The following is a 10,308-nucleotide window of genomic DNA, read 5'->3' on the forward strand; positions in this document are numbered from 1 at the left end:
AGGTCTCTAAGTACTACATTTATTTACTCACATTTTTATTATGTTTGCATTATTTATATACTCCAAATATATTGAACAGTATGTGGAAGGTGGTTGCTGAGAGGGAAATCTGTATAATTAATAAGAAAATAAATCAATTTTCTGTCTTCAGTAAAGATGCACACAGTACAGGGTCTGCTTTTGTTCCCACTGAAATCAATATTGATTGACATTCCCACTATCTTCTGGAGGAGAAGAATCAGCCCCTTCATATGGAAAACAAAGGCAAAAGGAAATTAAAGTTATATAAACCTTAATGTTGCTGAAATATTAGTCTTAGAAGATAAGCTCAGACCAAAACCCCAGATTCAAACACCCCCAAACTTTAGGACAGTTTGAATCTAGATCCAAACTTCTCACAGCTCAGACCTACCTCTCATTAATACTGTTTTATATTTTCAAAGATCTCATGGTTTTTTTGCAAGCCTGTCAGATTTTTGGGCTCCGGGCCTGACAGTGAGACAGGACTTACTCATGTACGTGCCAACAACACTATTCATCGCAAACAAATATTTCAACGGGAAACACCACAACTTAGCAAAGTTCTACCTTCAGAAATCTGTAGCATATTCATATTTTTCAACCAATTCTGTTTATGATTGGGGATAGGGATGGGGGACCTTTTTGTATGTGGGAGGCTAGGACTCAACCCAAGATAACTAACTCGGGTTCAGTTTCTCCATTTCAATCAATCTGATAGATTTCAAACATCTTTAAAGCTTCCCATTTACTTAATTAACAGAAAACACTGACTTCATCTCCATCTTCAAAGTAATGAGCTCTGGAAATGTCAAATTATCATATGTTGTTAATTCACTATTAATGATCTGATTTCCAGCAGTCAGCTGGTTTGAGGTGAGGCATTATTACATTTCCATGTCTAGAAAATGTTATGCCCATTGATTTTAAAAATGTAAAATAAACACACAAGTTCTAAGAATGTTGTATCCATTTCACCTCCTTTTTAATTTGTAAACATAATACTTGAAAAGGAAAAAGGTCCTGATCCCATCATTATTTGCACTCACTGTAATATCTTGTGGGAGTAAATTGAGGCATTTGAATACACAGATGTGGAGTTAATGCTCTTTTGTTAGCCTTGCTGCAGCAGTCTTCACACTCAGCCTGGAAAAGCATGGTCTGAAAGGGACATCCTAAGCTACTTGACTAGGCCTTTCTCTTACAATAGGACTTGACTCATGTGAGGAAGAACTACTGAAATAGATAAGGTTTTACAAGATTAGGACCAAAGAAGGCTGCTAACAAAGAGTAAAGCAGGCCCAAGGGTCTGATCGGTCTTCCTACTTCTTTATTTTGGCAAGACTGAAGGAATGAAAGACAACGTGAAAACTGCTCCAAGAGATACATTGTTCGCTAATCCCTGCATGTTAAAATCCCTTACAAGGGATGAATAACAAGACTTTGGTACTTACTGGAAATACATGAATAACTGAATATAAATGTAAATACATTTATAGTTTGTTTTTTTTGGGTCATCAGTGCAATTCAGAAGTGGCACCTCAGTAAATTCCATTCCACTATCTTCCTTTAATTAGTATGGTATTTTCTGATTCCAAGTGAAATTTATTACTGGAGTGAACAAAATGTTGGAAACACTACACCCAAATGTTTCACAGTCAACTGTAATAGAAAATCATGTCTGCTGTATAAGACATGCTTAGTCTTCAGTGCCACACACAGTCAAAATATGTCATGCTGTACATGGAAGTGTCATATGCAGCCTTTTCTCTGTTGTAGTCAGTAATGCAATACAATCTAGAGTTACCATGTTTTCCCAAAGGGAAAACGGGACCTCGCATGGGTCCAGCCTGAGGCCTCTCCCTCGTCCCAGCCCTTTCTGCCTTCAGGGGGCTGGCCCAAGACCCTCATCTCTGCCCCTGTTATGGGGCCAATACAAGCCCCCCATGCTGCCCACCCATGGCTAGCACGAGGTACCTCTCTACACCCTGTATGCAAGGATGGCCAAAAATCCCCTGCTGTGCATGCTTGTGGGGCTGGCCTGGCCTGAGCCACTCCCCCGAACCCTCCCTCATGCACCGGGCTGGTGTTGCCGTTAGCTGCCTTGTCCCGCTAGAGGTCCCCGTTGATGATCAGTTGGTAAGAGGAAACAGGACAAATGCACAGTTTTGCCAAAAAAGTTGGGATGGCTGGGACAGGACTTAAAAAAGGGAGTGTCCCGGCCAAAACGGGACATATCGTCACCCTAAATACAGCCCAAACACTGTCTCCAATGCACATCTCAGCTATTCTGTATAACCAATGAGAGGTGAAGGGGTTCCTGGGAAGACGAGGAGAAAAAGAATCCTCCTGTCCTTGGCTGTGGAATCACAGCTCCACTCCATGGTTGCTGCTCTACTTCTGGGGCTAGAACTCACTGGCTCTGCACTATATTTGCATTTCCTATATTGGGAAAGAATGATTAGTGGCAACACATAGCACAGATCTACAAGCCTCTTTCTCTTGTCTTCAAGTCCCTGCTGCATAGTTGGTAGCACACATGGAAGCCCCGAGAGAACTAGGCTCCATAGTACCCAGAGGGAGCACATACCCTGCTAGGGTTCCCTAAATCCTGCCTTTCTTCTCTACAGCACTGGTTCCGCTGTAAGCCTGTATCCAGGGAGCAAGAAGACAGATTTACCCCCAGCAGGATACAGTACAATATAATGCTGCTCCCAAAATTGAGTCTCAGCCCTTTTAATGCTCAACTTCAAAGCAAGTGGGAAGCAAACCAACCAAAAACAAGCTAGGAAAGAAAAAAAAACTTCAGTGTCTTAAAACACGGAAAGAGTCCACATTCCTTATCTCAACAGACACCAAATTCCATAAACTAAGTGCATGAAAAGCAGTAGCCCTGAGCCTGTAAGACATAGACTGATCCCATGGAATGGAAACAGCCTTTTTCTGGAGGACTGTTGAGCGTTTCACAGAGAATGAAACCCAAAAGTAGAGAGAGCCTAATCCCTTAGCAATTTCAAAATCATAACAAGCTGCAACATGGATACTGAAAGCCAATGCCATGGGCCAAATTCAACCCTTATGAAAGTAGGTGCAACTCCATTGAAGTCAATGCAGTTCATGCCCTGGCTGAGTTTAGCTTTGACTCAGTAACAGGAGTACTATGTTGAATTGGCCTAATCTTTGTAAGAAATCTAGATTAGCCTCTGAATTCAGAATAAACTGTAATCTAAGGATTTCTTGAGCAAGCATGTTCTGCAATCTAAGGATCAGTCCAGCATACAGTGAATTAAGTAACAGGATCCTATTTATCAAAGATGAAAATGGTTATTAGACAATTATATCCAATGCCTGCAAAACCAGGCTAGCCTCCAGAAGGCAAAACACAGTGGCTTCAGTGAGAACAGGAACTTCATCTGAGCCAAGGGTATGTGGAGAGATCTCTAAATCAGCAAAGGGACAAATTGAACCTACACAGCTTTAAGCCATGATGAGGACCCCTGACAAAAGTCCTGGAGAGAGAGGTACATCTGTGGGAGCAGAAATACCAATAGAACAGCTCCACTTGGAACAGCCCCACTTGGTACCTGAACTTTCAGTCTTGGAGGAAACCCAAACTTTCTGAACCTGCAGAAAGGGATGGGGCTAGGGTGAAATTTTATTCCAGTTCTTATTCTCTCCAAACCATCCTGCCTGTCTCTGCTTATTAATCTCTTATGTTTGCCATGCTCCTTTTTTTGCTTCTGTTATCTGATTCATTAACAAGCTGAGCAGCAGTATTGTTTGATCTTGGACCCTCTCTAGCTGGGTCTCTTTTCTCTGCATTTTCAGGCTCTGTTCATAAATAGTGTCATTTTTTTAACCTGATGTCCATTTGACCGGCTCCCTCTTGGCAGGAATAGAACCTCACCAGATGCCTTTGAAAAGTATGTCCTGGTTTTCTTTCTGTAGCTTATAATGTCGGTGTTCTGCTGGCCTGGTGCCATCTGCTGCTGCTATGACACTTCAAGGGGAAGTGAGTGCTAGTTAAATTTTTTGACAATCATGTAAAGCCCTTAGCTTCACCTCTCTTTCTCTTGTCCTGCTCCTTCTTTTCCCCTCTTACCAACCTTTGACTCACCAGCTAACACGTACTGATTTTGTATCAGCGCAGGGCCACCCAGAGGAGGGGGGCAAGTGGGGCAATTTGCCCCAGGCCCTGGGGCCCACAGGGGCCCCCACAAGAATATATTATTCTATAGTATTGCAACTTTTTTTTATGGAAGGGGCCCCCGAAATTGCTTTGTTCCAAGCCCCCTCAATCTTCTGGGCAGTCCTGCATCAGCGGTATGTTTTATAAGGGCAGTTCATTGTGACCTCACATCAAAGTTCTTAGCTCCTCATATTTAAATACTCTTGTCTCATCTTACTGGTAGGCTCAACGTGATGACAGGAAGAATGATGTAGCAGTTAGGGGCCTAACGTAGGACTTGGGAGACCTGGGGTGAATTCCCTGCTTTACCATAGACTAACTGTGTGACTTTGGGCAAGTCACTTAGCTTCTTTGTTCCTCAGTCCTCCATGTGTAAAATGTGGATAATAGGAAAGACTATCTTACAGGGTTGTTGTGATGTCATATATACATCAAAGATTAGATGCTCAGATGATGACCACATAAGTACTATGGATAGTCTGTAGTTAAGGGTTGGAGCAAAGTGTTAGGATTGCTATAGTTTGGGGACTAATATCTTGGCTAGAAGAGAGAACCTGTATGGCCTAAAGGAATGCACAGGGGTTGGGGTGGCAGTGGCCAAGAATGCCTGAGTTCATACCTTGGATGTGCCACTGTTGCTCAGTGTGGCTGTGAGCAACTCTCTTCACCTCTCTGCCTTGTTTTCCTCCTCTAAAATGGAGGTGAAAAGACAAAGCGCTCACTGCTTCAACTCTCATCCACTCAGTGATGGGTCAATCTGACTGCCCATGTTGGTCAGGGTTGTAGAACTGAGGCCTGGCCTGGTTAACAGGCAGGAATAGAATTTTCAGCGAACTCTCCCGTGCTTCAGTCTTTGCACTGCCAACATGATTAAAAAGCAGCACAAATGATTTTTGACACCCAGGACAGCAGATGTGAATCTGAACACAGCCAGAAAGAGAGGATCTGTTGAGTGAGAATGTGCCATTTATACACAGTTGCTTTTATTATTTTAGCGTTGTTTGCCTGCATGTATAGTTATCTGGAAACACACCCAGCAGAGTATCTATTAAAAGGATTTGGTTTATTTCTTGAGGAAAATTATACATTTTCTAGTTTCATTCAAGTGTACCAATTACTCTATACTGACTCCTCCACAATGGCCTTAAAGATTTTACCAAGAACACCCCAAATCTCCTTTTAAGCAGGTTTTTCCGCTGCTGCAAAGATTCGCGCACAGAACCTGACTTGTTCTTGTCACATCTCCGTTTATTTCATGACACAGTGAGCTTTCATAGTTGGTAGATTGTTTTTGACTGTCAGGATGTTGTTGAAAGATTATTACAAGCACAAGCTGCTGCTCTCATAAAGCAGCAGTGTAGATGGTTTTTCTCTCCTTTGCGCTTGAATCTACTGCGGTCTCTCTTTTTAATTTTTTTTAAATAGCAGATCCCAATACAGTGAAGCATAAGACCATTCACCCATGCTTGGGCATAAGTCATCATTCGCGTACTGGTGCCTGCCAAACATTGCCCCCCTCACTTATGTGTTAGCACATGATTAACATTCATGTGCTAACGGGTGCTGGAATAATTTGTATAGTGGGGGTGCTGAGAGTAATTGAACCAAACGGCAAACCATGTATATAATGGAAACCATTTCAAGCCAGGGGTTGCAATAGCATCCCCAGCACCCTTAGTTCCAGCACCTATGTGTGCTAATGAGTCTATTGTTAACTCAGCCTTTCTGCTGTAGGATTGCTGTGTAATGTGTTTCCAGGGAATGGGATCTAATAATACATTGCAAGCTAACTTATTAGGCTCTAAATTAAAGTAGCAATAATCAATGTGATATTCTGCTAACTAGTCATTTGGAATGTTTATGGCTACTAATTGTCCAAAGTGCCAATAATTAATTATGACATTAGGATTCATCATAATCTCAGTAATAATAATCCATAAAATAAACTTAAACTTAAATAACTACAATAATTTCCCCTCAACTGTCTATTTCAGTGCTGGAGAGGGCCATTTACAGAATTCATCTGAACAGAAGATGGTGCTTGTCTTTTACTGCTGTTAATTATTTAGTGTTAACGTTGAGGATTTTATAGGGAGATGAAAATTATTTAATTCTTTCATGAGATAGAGCGTGTACAATACTGGTTGCCAGTAAGTGTTTCTGAGAAGCCAGAAACGGGAACTTTTTAGCTGTTGTTCTCATTTTCTGTTTCTGTTCAGGTTGTTATCAGCCAACTTCCAAAAGGTGCTGTGCAGTGAAATTTCCTATTAACTTCAATGGGAGTTGCAGTTGCTCAGCGTTTCTCAGGATTAGGTCCATTAGCAATAGTTTATTTATAGTAGCTGAATTCTGTAGTTGCATTAATAGTGCCTCCTTGTTGTGCAAAGAGACGAGACCCAGCTATAACATCTGGATGTGGAGTTAGACTCCCCAAAGCTCTAGGCATGCACAGATCCAGGGGTTTAGATATGGTGAATCTTGTGAAAGCTCCAAGATTGACAGCACTAGAGAAAAATCAGAGTAAGGAGAACAGTGCTATAAGCTCTCCCTGCACTGTCTTGCCAATGAACTTCAGCAATGGTTAGATGAAAGTGAGGGTAATTCATTCTCCATGGCCAGTCAGTCTTTGCTACTCAAAGGTGGAAGTCCCTGAGGTGCAGAGGGAAGGAGCAGGACTGTCATGACCAAGCTGAGGTTCTCTCATCCATTCTGCCTGCACCTGATAGGGTGACTCGGAGGAATCTATGGACACTACTCAGCAGTGGTCCTTGGTGATGTGGTCCTCTCCCGGGTGGGCTGCTGGACCATCATCAAGCATGTTACGAAGGCCCCTGGCTAGCACTCAACAGGCTGTTAGATAACCTTTCTCTCTGGTTGCTGTATGCTGCACTGGGAGGGGTGCATCCGACTTGCATCCGACGAAGTGGGTATTCACCCACGAAAGCTCATGCTGCAAAATGTCTGTTAGTCTATAAGGTGCCACAGGATTCTTTGCAGCTTTTACAGATCCAGACTAACACGGCTACCCCTCTGATACTTGGGAGGGGTGGGTGAGCAGAGGCTCCTGCACCTTTCTGCCAGTCATCTCTGCACAATCCTGCAGGACAAGACAGGAGTTTGCATATAGACATCAATCGTGAAGTTGCATTTTGACTGTTATTATTTATTACAGAATTAGCCACTGTGGATTAGCTAATAGGCAGACTGACTGCTTTATAGTAGTGAATGAAACTTTTTGCCAGTAGCCACAAATTCCTTAATCTTTAACTGTCTACTGAAAAAAAAAAAAGCTAAATTGAAAGGTTAGAGGATTCCTGATTCCACTTCCTTTTCAATAGAAAGGGGGTGAGATTCTCAGCTGGTGAAAATCAGCCTAATTCCATTGATGCCAATGGAGCTACATCAATTTACACCAGCTGAGGATCTGGCCCTGAAAATTAAAAACTGGCAGCGCTTCAAGAACTGTAGAAGCTACGGGAACTCGTGGTTTCAATCATAAATTACATTTAAAAGTGCTCAGTCTGACTTTGCAGACAGCGCTACATAATAAAATTTGGTGTTGAATCTCATTCAGTACAGTTGTGATGTGAATTTGTATGATCCTTCCATGCTAATGTCTATACTAAATGGTAATAAGTGTAAGTGCTATAGTGAATAAGAAAATGATGGTGTTTCCACATATTGTTGAGTAGTAGTGATTCTGTAACATAATGCAATTCCTCATGTGGACATCTCAATTGATATAAAAATTTACTTAGTTACTAAAGAAAAATCTTTGTATTATCCAGTCAACCTTTGTTGTTGGGAAAATAGCATGCCGCTATGACTTTTTTATGGCTAAATCTTGCAATCCACATGCTGTGGGACCACAACCTGAGCTGGGGAAATCAGCATAACTCACTGAAGTCAATGGAGCCATGTTGATTTACACCAGCAGAGGCTCTGATCCTGGTTGCTTGAAACTGTCCTGGGAAGAAAACCTTCGGGGGATTCTTAGTGCAAACATTATGTTGGGAATTATTAGTGACTGTAATGGGGGTTGTGCAGTTGACATCCATGCAATGCTTTGTATTAAGAACTGAATGACAGTGAGGACCGTGCAGCCCTCGTGTTCTACCTCCCTGATGTTTGAAGTGGGGAGGTGGATGAACATAGGCTCCAAGCAGGAAGACAAGAGCACACCATTAGCAGGCAATGCTGGATTTTTTACTATCTTCAGATGCCATCAAAGGCTAACAAAAGGATTTACACTCTGTGATTCCCCCATTATGTCAGGTGTCATCTGAGCTTTTTTTATTGATGGCTGATCTGGAATTTAAATGCTAGGAGATGCTTGAGAGTTCACAGATTCCCTAATGAGCAGCAGCTTTTCTTTCTCCTTCGACACAGAAACAGAGCATCTTGGCCTGTTCCACCTTTTCATTTTGCTAAGCACAAAGCGAATTGGGTGATGATGATTATTAGCAGAGATGTCATCACATGATACAGACATGCCAATCTCCTTGTTTATGCCTCCTTCAGTTACTTTGCTATTAGTACAAGATCACATTTGAGTGATGGAGTAAAAACAACACACTTGGGACCTTCATGTACCAAGGTGAGAATGTTTAATTCATATCTTCCTCTACTCCATATTTAGAGGCATCTGTTCTGGACCAAGCTCATCTGTTTGCACAGGATAAATATCTATATATCATATACTATATTACAACGTAATTTTGCTTGTGACCATGTCACCTTTGCCCTTTACAGAGCATAGTATATGTGTCAATGAGTTCTTTGATGGCTGCTGAGTCCAATGTGCCAGAGACAGTCCCGTCTCCAGGTAGGGCACATCCATGTACTAGCAATTCTCTGAATCTGAGCAGCAGATGCTTTCCTTCTTTGCTTGTACATTAACACTAAACAAGCAAGCAAACCGATTTGCAAGGTACTGTATATGATCTCAGCTGTTTTAAATGGTATCATGTTGAAACTTGGCATACAAATTGCCAGCTTGGATCAACATTAAAAATACCATGTTGATCCATAAAGCCATGTTTGATGTACTGTCCGGGGATGGACACAAACTTTTTAACTTTTGAGTTTCAGATCTTTTTTTTTTTTTTTTTTTGCTAAGTTCCAAAGAGATTTGTTTTTAGAAAGTGGTGTTTGGCAAGAAGGGTTGGGTTTTTTTTGTGGTTTTTTTTTAATATGGCATGAGCAATGTGTTTTATGTACAGTTTTTCTATGCAGTATTATGTGATACTTAGTGAAGGCTGAACCTCAGACGGCTTGGCTGTCTGCACAGGCATTCAGCATTTCAAATGATTATCCAAATTGTATCTGAACTTGTTGCGTCTGCAGAATTGGTCTGGATAGTCTTGCAAGAGCAGGCTGCATCACAAAGATTGTCTATAATTTCTGCTTCTGGTTCTGCTTGAGTTAACTTCAGCAACAGCCGTTCTCAGAGGACATTGACACTTCAAATCCTGTCCAGAATGTAGCAAGCCAAAGGCACATGAAAATGAATATTAATTTCACAGTTACTGTGTTTGGCTGGGTCTGTGCGTAGCACATCCACAAACTGCTCCTAAAAGGGGTCACTTCTTCCCAGATGGAAAACACCCCTGCCCTGTCTGGGGAAGTAACTGAGAGGAAGCTGAAGTGAAGTATTTCCTGGGGAGAGCATGCAAGGAGAGGAGTTGCCTCTGTACTCTCTTCCAGAAATGAACAGATGTTGTTCTTTTGTTAAACAGAGCTAATGCCAGTGTTGTCATTCAGGGGACACTGCATAGCTGTGTTAACCCACCAATAAGGAGGCTGCAAGGTCTGGTAATAATGATAATAGAGATGGGGTTTGAATATGATCAAACCTGATGTCACTTTTGGGTGAAGTTTCAGGTTAGTTCTTATCTGAGCCAGTTTCCCCATATTAGAAATACTGCCAAATATTTTATTTATTATGTTTCATGATGCTCGAAGTCTTGTGGAGTCTTATATTACTATTTATGTAACAGAAAATATGTGCAGTAATATACTGTAAAATTACATAGAAAATACATAATGCTCCAGGTTCTGATCTCAGTTGCACTGGTGTAAAATCTGAGATAACTCCACTG

This window comes from Mauremys reevesii, linkage group 6, assembly GCF_016161935.1.
Source record: "Mauremys reevesii isolate NIE-2019 linkage group 6, ASM1616193v1, whole genome shotgun sequence".
Lineage (NCBI taxonomy): Eukaryota > Metazoa > Chordata > Testudines > Geoemydidae > Mauremys > Mauremys reevesii.